This window comes from Limulus polyphemus, unplaced genomic scaffold (genome assembly GCF_000517525.1).
Source record: "Limulus polyphemus unplaced genomic scaffold, Limulus_polyphemus-2.1.2 Scaffold63, whole genome shotgun sequence".
In the NCBI taxonomy this organism is placed as follows: domain Eukaryota; kingdom Metazoa; phylum Arthropoda; class Merostomata; order Xiphosura; family Limulidae; genus Limulus; species Limulus polyphemus.
In genome coordinates this window covers 538,257-550,263 of record NW_013665673.1, presented here as the reverse complement: position 1 = coordinate 550,263, position 12,007 = coordinate 538,257, and the positions used below count along the sequence as shown (strand labels likewise).

General features: G+C 32.7%; 1 protein-coding gene across 1 annotated transcript in view; it reads left to right on the top strand.

The window, feature by feature from the left end:
- The first annotated feature begins 275 nt into the window (after positions 1–275).
- The window catches only part of LOC106464768 (acetylcholinesterase-like), a 33,256-nt gene continuing 21,524 nt past the window's right edge, over positions 276–12,007 (top strand). The window contains exon 1 of the mRNA XM_013924929.2: positions 276–556. The gene's annotated coding sequence lies outside the window, so the exon portion shown is untranslated. The remainder of the gene's footprint in view (positions 557–12,007) is intronic.

Sequence of the window (12,007 nt, the reverse complement as noted above, 5' to 3'; positions counted from 1 at the left end):
TATAAAACCATTCAATCAATTTGGATTTACCACTTCAAGACTGCGTTGTGAACAAAAACGTCACTCTCAGTCTTGTGGAATTTGAGGAACTTCTACACTTCGATGATTCTTGGCCCAGTAAGTTGCTATGGAAACACCCGCGCTAGCGTATGAAAACGGATGAGCAGAACGTGATTGGATAGCACGGGCTTGTACTGTGGGGGTTGTGACTGTGAGTTTTAGAGCATTTCAGCAATGAGTGAACTCCTTGAGATAGGATTCAACATCCTTGATGTCGCGGGTAACGTCATGTGCTTCAGTGAGTCTTAACTTGGCACTGGCTGCAGCCGTAAAGGGCTTTGGTTCTGTTTGTATTATACTGAATCCTGATCAAGTAAAAACCTTTGAAGAAATGTTAGAATTATACAGCCTTGAATAATTTACTTTAGAAAATGCAATTTTTCCAATCGACCTCTTAGATAAGGAAGAATTTGCCTTATCTCATTCGAATAGATGAAAGTGAACAGTGCCAGAATTGGCTCCTGTCGTGATTTCTGATTCAGTTCGCATTAGCAAGGTAAGCTAAAAAGGTTGTGTTTATATACTGCCGTAGATTTGTAAGTTAATTAGGCTGTTACATGCATATTCTTAGTCTATCTGTTTCACCTTTCTAACGATATATTTGATCAGTGAATGATATTTCTATTTGAGAGAGAATTGTGTCTTGACTTAACACACACATATATATATATATTAGTTACAATAAAATAATAGATCATTTTAATTTTATTTTGTTCTTTAACCTTGCAAAATCTTTGTAAAAATTAAATTCGGATTAATTCAAATCGTTCACAGAGATTGATAATTCAGTGTACACGTGTTGTCAGTAGTACATACTTTGTTTATACTTAACCCAAAATTCTGCTTGGTTATTAGTTTTGTGTTGAAAAACCAAAATATCTGGAGATTTAAAGATATCTTCAAGAAATAGAAAATCAACTGTTATAAGATTAATTCAAATATTCTTGTAACAACTAAAACTTAACAAAATTGATTAAACTAATATACATGTAAAAACTAACAAGTAAAAGAACTGATTAAAACGAATATTAATGTAACAACTAATATTAATGTAAATACTATCACATTACACATAGAGGTTTTGTGGTATTCAGAACCTGTTCTTGACTTCGTACTGACCGTCAAGAATCGGTTGAAATTCAAAACAAAATTATTCTTTACCAAACATGGAATTACAGTGGATAAACAGTGTTGGTGTATGTTCGTTTTGAACTTATTTTATTAATTATTGATGTTTTTTTTTTTGTAAAGATTCACGATGGACTATCTGCTCTATGCCCATCACAGGGATCTAACACCGAACTTAGAGTTATAAGTTTTCCAACTCACCACTGAACCCTTAGTGTACAATTATTTATATAAGTTATATCTTGGTTTTAAAGCATTTGCCGAAGTGGAACTTCCAACAGTAGTTATGTTCCGTCTATCGTGAGAACTCACACGTGATACACGATATATCCCTACTGTTACGTAGTCCGAGTTGTGCAGATGTCTCTAAAACCAAGTTAAGTCTTATATTTTTAATCTACTATTATTACAATACAAATATAAGTCAAAACAATATTTTTTTTTCTTTTAGAAAATACTCTTTTAGTTTTCGCACCGAGTGTAAAATTATTAGAATATCTTCATAGCGTAAGTGTAAAAACTCCAAATTTTGGATTTTAGTTGGAGTTGAAAGCATCTAGCATATTACAAGATGTTTTAGATGAAAGAGTACAACATATATTTACCTTAGTTTGCGTTTCAGAACTAGAGAACCTCTAATTTTTAAAAATTATGAGTAAAAAAATGTTTCGAACTACATGCACACAAATACTCACTGAGATATCATTTCGTTTACAGAAGTTTGACAATTAATGCATATAATCTTACATTGTGTGCGCCAGTGGTTGGCTTCTTTACATATACTGATATTTAAGTTGATTCTATTACAGAGTTAGAAGTTTTTTTTTTAATAATTAAGTGTTCGATATATTGACATAATATGCTTATATAAAATTTGGATAAATAATAAAACACTTTGCAAATTACGGCAGTTCAGAAAGATAATCAGACAATTAAAGTGAACTAGTACTGATATAAAACACTGTAATTTATAAGAAGCCATAAGCAAGGGACTTTGGTTTGAAAATACGACAAAGTTCTTATAGATGTTTGATTTGTTGTTATTGTTATTGTTGTTGTTGTTTTTACTTTTCCTATTATCGTTTTAAAGTTACTTCTTGGAATTCGTCTCACTCATGAGTTTGTCACGTAGTCAGTTTGTTCATATATTCCAAATGTGCTTTATTGTTAATGCACTAGGTTTTAACTATTTTAACATATCACGTACGTAGTTTTATCTAACAAGTAAAAATTGTTTAATATAATATATGAATAGATTTTGAGCTAGGTGACTTGCATTTAAATAAATTTGATTTGAAGTAGATAATGCTGAATTAGTCCACGAGAGAAAGAGAACTTTCGTCTACGAGTTTCTTCTGTAGTGGCACATCTAACTAGAAATAATTTTTCGAACATTAGCCAAAAGTTCCAAACTTTTCTTGTTAAGTATTTTAATGCACTCACAATATTAATTTAGAATGTAATCTCTCTCCCAGAATCATCTTAGTAAAAAAAAGTACTCTGTATATAAACGTTTTACTGTTTTGGATTACATTTTTTTTTTCTAGTTATGCATAACCAAAAAAAATGAGAGCTTTAGTTGTCAACAAAAAACCGGATAGATGTACCTTAAGCAAAATAACACTGAATAAATGAGGCATACTGTCATGTTAATCCAGCCATAATATAGCTGCTATAGAAAACAATGCTAAATGTTAAAATCTGAGTAAATGATAACTATATTGGAAGTGACAACTATTATACTTTACAACTTTAAAAACAATCTTCAATTTAACCACCTTTGGCTTACAATGTAACTTACGTAAGAAACATTCACATCACATTATCTTGTTTCCCAGCATGAATTCAATACCATCCCTATCTCTTCATTCACAGATTTTTCTCTTCAGTCTCTTCGTCAATCTTATATCTGATTAACGACTTTTTATTGAAACTTTCCCAGCTTCCCCGACTTCAGAGTAAATGAAACGATCACGTTCACTAGCTGTTCTTTTTGCTCTTCAGTACTATATGCTTGCAAAGAACAGAAAATTAAAGTAACAAATACTCTGTTGTTGTTTTTTTCTAATCAACTGAGGACAACAATAGAGCCTAGTGTTCAAGCTTACATAATACTGTTTAAGTACAGGTTTTATGCAAAATTTACTAGTGTCATAAAATCCATGCATTTGGACAACATACAAAAGAAACTAACTAGCCTTTGATTAATTAATTCAGTATTTGAAATGGGTTTAAATTTATTACGTTAATACCTTTAAAAAAAGGAAGTTAATTTAATTATTTGCGAACTTCTTCGCATCAAAATAAAACCTTGGAGAATGAGATTCAAGAGAAAACCTCTTCAGTTCAATTCAAACATATTACTTTGTTCAAAGATTTATAATAGTAGCTTGCTTACAGTTTCTGGGTTATGAAGTCTATTTACTCACGGAGCCAAACCCCCATTTTTCACGAAAACAGACATGGGCTGCAGTAAAAAGTTGTGGCATAAAAATGTAATCTTTGGTAACCCAGGACGAAAATCTGTGTGCACAACCTTGTCAACGAACTACTTTAAATCGGGTATTGGGCTCAGAATGAGTGACCCTTCAACACATGAAAATATTAAGAAATATGTCGAAAACGTTTTACCATCACTTGTCCATTTGTATTTCTAAAATAAGAAAAATATAATTTTAATTGCGTTATTATATTTACGCAAACATTATTTTAAAAAACGTTCTAATGGAGAGAAACATTACTTTTATTGGGCTTCTAAGCCCCAGTTTCAGAGATTGTCAGAATGTTCAAAGGTGTTCAAGAAAAGGCTAATTAATAACGTAGTGCTGTAGTTTTATATTTCAAACTAATAACGTTGTGGGCAGTACATAGATATACCTGAGGGGGTCTTATGGGTACGGACTGGACTTGACAATTATTTGCGAATTCACGGATCAGATCAGTATCGATCACTACCTTTCATCCACAATCTCAGTGAAAAGGATACTACCATCTACCCATATTTTACCAGTAAGAGAACTGGCTGGTAGCCAGTAAAAAGATCAACATTTGTGTCCTTGAAATTTTTGCAGACACTGATTAGGTTATAAATCAGGCAAGGGACTTGTTGGTTGTTGTGTACACAGAGAATGTGGAAATGGCTAGGTCTAGTGTAGCAGACATCAGAGCCAATAAGTTCTTCAACAACAATACTACGTTAATGACGCTGCCGCCACCTAATGAGGACGTCTTCATGCAACACCTAAAAAGGTCTGCTCTGGCCACAATAATTGATAAGACAGCACACATAACAAAGCCGGTAATCCCCCCCCCCCTCGATGAAGATGGATGGACTATGAGTGGAGTTCAGCTTGTACCAGTGCCTGTTACCACACCACTATGGCCATACGATATGTCAAAATCAGTCTCATGTGGCTGCAAAAAGGGTTGCAGTACTAACTGCTCCTATACCAAGAAACAAGTACCTGTTATCTAGGGTGCAAGTGCCATAGATCAGTGGTAAAATGTTCCCGTGCACAGTACTTGGTATAGTTTGGTGAAAGTAATGATCCTGACTCTGATGTAGAAGATAAATGATCTCTGAACTTTGTTGTGTTCTATATCCGTGTTTAACGTTATGTGCTTATATTTATGCGTATCTACTTTTGAGATACATATGTAAATTTACCCAGATGAGCATTTTTTTAAGGATAAGTTATAAAAAGAAGTAGCTGGGAATATTATATATGGTATTCATCCTCACGTAGTAGGCAATATCCTGTTGGATTGAATCTAGTTATCTCTTTGAGTTTATTGCAATGTTTCAATTCTATTGCAAGTCTTATCGTTTTCAATGTTAGATTAAATATAGTTCGCCGTTAAATAAAAATATTTTTCCAGTGTCATGTAATAATCAGCTTTATCTGGGATAGTTCCCCTAGCCATTGTAACTTTAAGATTTGGAGTTTATATAATAACAATGTGTTAAAACGGATTTTCCAATAATATTTTACTAAACATATTGCATGATAACAATCTAGTAAAGGTCTTTGACCAAAAAAGGTGTAAGTTTAATGTTAAATTTCAAGGTTAATAAAGACAGCTGTGACAATTTTACATTCTCATGTGTGTCATCTGTATACGTCAAAAGTAGGGTGTTAGAGTGGTAAAACTTACCATCACAGGCCATGCTGTTAAAAAAAAAAAACAAGCTACAGTAACTAATCCACCCGGTTGTTGCACGTGGGAAGTACTCTTGGATAGTAGCAGAAATGAAATAACATTCACAATCTTTTACACAGACCATGTCTGCTCAATCCCCGTGGCTCCTTGGATAATTTCTGATTTCTTTCGTCACTGGACAGTATTTTTCACTGTCAATAAATATATTTCTTTTGTTACTTCTAATCATAATACTTCAAAGATCCAGTGTTGTCCAAGGGTCATCTATCGACCTACAAAACGATTTTGAATAGCTCTGGTTATATACAACTATTTGAAAATTGTATGAATTAAAATCTTAACTCTTTAAAACAGAACGCTTACACTAACTCTTTTACGGAAATTCTGCCATCTTTAAAATCGTTTTCCTTAGTTATGGGAAGGTAATTTTGTTTTTATAAAAGGAAGACCAAAGTTTTGTTTAATGAACTGGCGTATATATCATAAAATACTTAATTACATTTGCTGAGGAAATTTCTTCCAAAAATGATAATGACATGTCATTAATAATTAGTGTTAAGAATGTCTTTTAAGACACATTCAACGTTTTTCATGTACACGAGATTATTATCAAATGCCATTAATAACCTGGTTGCAACCTTTGAATAAAAAGTAATGTTTTTTTATTAAACAACTTAATTATGCTTGTTTTATAGATTAAATTATATTGATTACAAGTATAAGTATTGAAAATAACTGTTTGATTTCATTGGTGTCAATGTTGTTTTTTTGACAAAACTTTCACAAAGAAAGGTAATTTAATATACAGCAAATAGTCTTAGAAAATGTTATTGTTTGTCTTATCATTTCGTTTTCTTAGTAAAATACGTTAATGCTCCTTTTTAAATTTTAAAGAAAAATAAAATTTAAGTAATTTAACCCTCAGTTAAACGTTTTTTAAACAAGTTATGTCATGTCGCTTTCTTTGTGAACTATATTAACGAATCTTTTATTTCTAAAACAAAGAAATGTAAGCAATTTGGCAAAGAAAAAGTTTTTAGAATAAGCTACGTGACTGACTTTCCATTTTATTTTCTTTATAAAACATATTAACATTCATTTGTACAAAAAAAATCAATTTTTCGTTCGACTTGCATCCAAAAGTCTTCGAATAAGGTACGCTTTCATGTCAATGAATATATGTTCAGTTATTGGATTTTTGTACTCCGTTGTCTTCCCGTTTGCCTCGGCTTTGTTATGTGAATTCTAGGTTGAATGCAGCACGAGAACATCAAACGCATACAAGATGCAATGATACATGCAGCATCCAAACGGTTGAGTTCTACTTTCAGTGCAGTTAATGAACGCAGGTGTTTAAACTTGATCAGGTTCCCAAGAGATGTTCGCACTTGTTCAATGATTCAAACGCCCAGAAACATGAATAATGTATTCACCGGTTTGAGCTGTAAATGAGAGCAATATTTTCTCTTCTTTCTATTTCTCTTCTCTTCTCATCGTTTTTAATTTTTTGTATTTACCAACCCACTTTTCTATCACTCTGTTTTCTTTACTCGCGTCCTGGTAGTTCAACAGTAAGCTTTAGTTCTTACAACACTACAATTCAAGGTTCAATCCTACGGTGGACATAGCACAGACAGTCCATTGTACTTAACAATAAACACACCCTCTATTCGTTTTATCTCTCTTATCTTTCCATTACATTTTCTCTATATTTTTGTTATCTATGCCAGCCAATCATAGTTATTTCAGTTTAATCTGCCTTTTGATCTCTGCCCGTGTCACTTCCAAAGTGATGCAATTAGCTATCAAATACCACAGTTTAGGCTTTTTTTAGTATTATAAACTCACTGAAAAGCTTTTACTTTTATTTTAGCTCTTTTTTTTTAAACACAAATTGTCAAGGTTTTTTAAGAACATCATAAGATATATATATATATATAATGGTGGTGGCCCAGTAATTAGCTTTGGGTCATATAACGCTACAATTCAAGGTTCGATCCTGCAGTGGGCACATCTCAGACAGCCCATACGGAGGTTGTGTACATTATATTAAAACGATTTTGGAGACTTACCACATCGTTATGGTCCATGTCACCACGTCCAGGTATGCTCTATCTGACGATCGCGCATCTTGACAACAGTCCTACAGCGTAGCTTCCATTGCAAAAGACCCCGTCATAACGATGTCATGTTCGAAGTACGCTCGTCCTTCCTGCAGGATTTCCATAATCTGCCTGGGATACGAAGACGACGGTTTCCTGTCGCCAGTTTCAATAGTCTGATCGCACATAGGTTCATAGGCGCTACGTGTGGCAACTTGACCGATATGTCTACTTATGAAATAGCATGAATAGTGATTTCATTCTTCAGATGCTTGAGGTGTGTGACGGTTGAACGGCTATATCGTGAAAGCAACTTGTGTACACGTGACCCTAGCCGCTTGGTCAGACAGAGATCTTTCTTGATTATATTTCGTACTGTTGCCTGGTTCACTTGGACGGCTTTTGCCACTGACCTTTATGTTCGTAGATTCTCACCTATTACAAGATGGCCCACTATGCTTGCCGCGGCTGAGGCACGAATTCTTGCAGGCCTCCTTTTGAATTGATCATGTTTTCCCAAATTGATTCATATTCCTTTGTTTTCCAATCTCATTGGATAAAAACAGTGTACCTGTTTTGGAAGTTCTAAATCCTCGATCTGAACACATCTTTACGATCTGAGGATATATTCTTTGCGTCTGAAAAAACTGTGACATATCTTTGTCAAAAGCAATCAGTTTCTGGTGGTATCACACTACCTAGCTAACGACAAACAATTTCAAAATGTAGTTCTGATACATACCGATTCGCCGCTACTTTATATCGGTTGCGGCTGTCACTTGACTTGCTGATTTGCATATTCAAAATAATTTTAATAAAAGGTACTCAACCCTCTGTATATGTCAAGTATTAAAAGTTTAAAAGTCTTATACTGTTCTTCCTTGGTTGTGTACTAAACTCGATTCAGCTAAAAATCCACCAGAAATAATTTACTGTTTGTTTATAATTAAGCACAAAGCTACACAATGGACTATCTGTGCTCTGTCCACCACAGGTATCGAAACCCGAATTCTAGCATTGTAAGTCCGCAGACATACCGCTGTGCCACTGGGGGGGGGCAGTAATTTACTGATAAAACTTAAATGGTAAAAAACTAAAAGTTATACAACTAACCAGTTGAAAAGTAAAAAGCATGTTCATTAAGAAGCTAAACGTATAATTTATATACTAACATTGTATTAATTTTTGCCTGGCAATATAATGGCTATTAGAGCACTATACTGAACTTTTAATATTTTATGAATTTATGAATATATGGGATATCATTAAACACGTCAATTGGGAATATGTTTGAAATTCATATATATATATATATATATGGTAAAACTGTTTTAAGCGTTTAATTAAACAAGTGCTTCCAAACCATGAATATGTTAACATTCAACAAAAACTTCACATTCTATATACAGCATAAGCAGTCGATAACGAAACTAATTCGTCTAGAACAATTGTACTAATACGCTACAAGAATTTCATATTAAAAAAAAACTTGATAAAACTGTAGCTCTTCCGATAGGTGGACCTTTCCTCTTAATGAGTAAAGGCAGAATACTTCAATATGGTGAAAACAATATTAGCTGTTGTTAAAGGAAACAATTCTTTGGAAGACAAAATTGTGTTAATACTATTCAACAGTTAAATATAGCGTAAACGGTATTAGCAGCTGATAAAGGGAATAGTTCACAAAACAGATTTGTATTTTATTACTCAACAATAATTTAACATAATGCAAACGATATTAGCAGTTGATAAAAGGAATAACTCCTAAAACAAGATTGAATTAATGGTATATAAGAACTTATAATAGGTAAACGGTATTAGCACCTGATAAAGAGAATAATTCTCGAAATAGGATTGTGTTAAAACTATACAAGAATTTGGTATAGTTTTAAATACTATTTGCACCTGATAAACAGAATAATTCCCAAAAAAACATAGATTGTGTCAATAAACGGTAAACCGTATTTGGAGCTGGAAAAGGAAATAATTCCCAACAAAGGATTGGTTTAATACTCTACAACAATTTAATATAGTTTGAACGGTATTAAGGGTAATAAGCGAAATAACTAAACAACAACAACAAAAAAAAAAGGACTGTGTTAATACCGAACAAGAATTTAATACAGTATAAACAGTATTACATCTGAAAAAGTGGAGAATTCCCAAAATATAATTATGTTAATACGTTACAAAACTTTATATAGTGTAAATGTTACTGGCAACTGAAAAAGTGAATAATTACCAAATTAGGATTATATTAATTCTCTGCAAAAACTTAGTACAGTGTAAACGGTATTAACAACTCATAAAGGGAGTGAAAATAATTCCCAAAACAGGATTGTATTGATACACTACAACATGCTAATATAGTATAAACGGTATTAGCAGCTGATAAAGGAAGTAAGAATGATTCCAAAAAACAGGATTGTATTAAGAGACTACAACATGTTAATATAGTATAAGCGGTATTAGCAGCTGATAAAGAAAGTAAGAATAATTCTCAAAACAGGATTGTATTAAGACGCTACAACATGCTAATACAGTGTAAACGGTATTAGCAGCTGATAAAGGGAGTAAGAATAATTCCCAAAACAGGATTGTATTAAGACGCTACAACATGCTAATATAGCGTAAACGGTATTAGCAGCTGATAAAGGGAGTAAGAATAATTCCCAAAACAGGATTGTATTAAGACGCTACAACATGCTAATATAGCGTAAACGGTATTAGCAGCTGATAAAGGGAGTAAGAATAATTTCCAAAACAGGATTGTATTAAGACGCTACAACATGTTAATATAGTGTAAACGGTATTAGCAGCTGATGTAAAAATTCATTGCTCGAGCACAATTGTGTTAATACTCCACAAAAACCTAATAAATGGTAACATATGTGATAAAGGAAATAATTGCCAACGCAGGATAATGCTGCACTTTAATGTGTTCTTCATTTAGTGTAGAAAACAGCCACAAAAAAGTACTTTCCGGGGTTTTGCTGTAATATTGAATAACTAATTTGGAAAATACTGGAACTGTAGTCTTGTTTAACGTGACAATTATGATATGTTAATTATACAAACACTGAAATTTGAAATATGCCAGCAAACATCTGATTTTCAGGAGGCACACGTGTCATTCTTATATCATCATAAAGAAAGAAACTTATGGTCATAAAAAATAAATGAATATCGAGCCAATAATTTCTGTTTCCCCTCAGTGGGACTGCGGTAAGTATACGAACTTACGATGCAAAAATTGGGGGTACGATTCCTCACAGTGGACAGAGCGCAGATAGCCCATTGTATAGTTTTACACTAGAAAAAAACAACAACAACAACAACTTATATCCCTTAAACAAAAATTTGTATAACTCAGTGTTTTAATCAAATAATAATTCTACTAAAAAGAAAAAAATTGCTTTTTCACAAGAAAACTGGCTTTCAAATACATTAAGTTGAAATCAGTTTACAAATTATTATTGTTTTATTCAGTTTTTGCATATTTACGTTTTACATTTCTTCCCAAACTACGATTTTTGTCAAATTATCAGGGTATAATATCTAGAACAAGATTCGTAGTGTTGTAAGAACGTTTTTTTTTTGGTTGTTTTTTAATTAATTTCAGTTGATCTGGTATTTATCAAAATGATGTTACATCATGGCCTACATTTGAACAAAAAAGAGATAACCTTTAAGTGTAGCTTCAGGAATCTTTAACTTTGTTTCATTGTTTGTAACAATCTAAGAAGAGAAACTTGATTATATTTTAGTTACAAGAGAAGTTATGGTGAGCATTAGTTGACTCTTGACCAACAAACTATAGGCCTTTTTGCCCTTGGCTTCAACTCTGAAAGAAGGTTCCTCGCTTCTTTGATCACTCTTAGATCACTAATTAGATTGCCTACAGAACATAAATAGTTAAGCTGAACCTTTTCTTCCCATTTCATGCACATTTAGCGTCAATGCACGCTTCACTTGCGATTATCGTGGATGGGACTAAATAAGAAACAGCCACGAGCTGAATTAATCTAAAATGCTGGTTATCGACTAGTTAAGTAAAGTATTGATTTCTAGAGTGGACTTTGCTTGTTAATTATCAAAAATTCTCAGTGAAAAAAGAAAAACCGACACAAAATATATACATATAAATATATGTATTACATACATTACGAATAGACTGTTAACTGATAAATTTAAATTGAGTAGTTAAATTGTACTTTGGATTTAGTATTTAAGAATATGCCGATATATAATCAAGTTATGATATTTGCCAACAAGATTGATTCACAGTTTTCTTTTCTAACACAAATACGTTTTAATATACACACACCAGTACAATTTGCAATAATAATTATCACAAAGAGTTATTATAAACAAAAGTTTCACAAACTTACAAACAATATAAAGTCTTCTTTCTAGTCTGGAACTTCCTTGATATCGTTTTGAGAGTTCACGATGAGCATGTTGATTACGAGTTGATATAGATACAATTCACTTTGTAGGGAGCCAGCTAGCCCTGTAGTCTTCACTGTTCATACGCCTATTAGAGATTGAGTTTC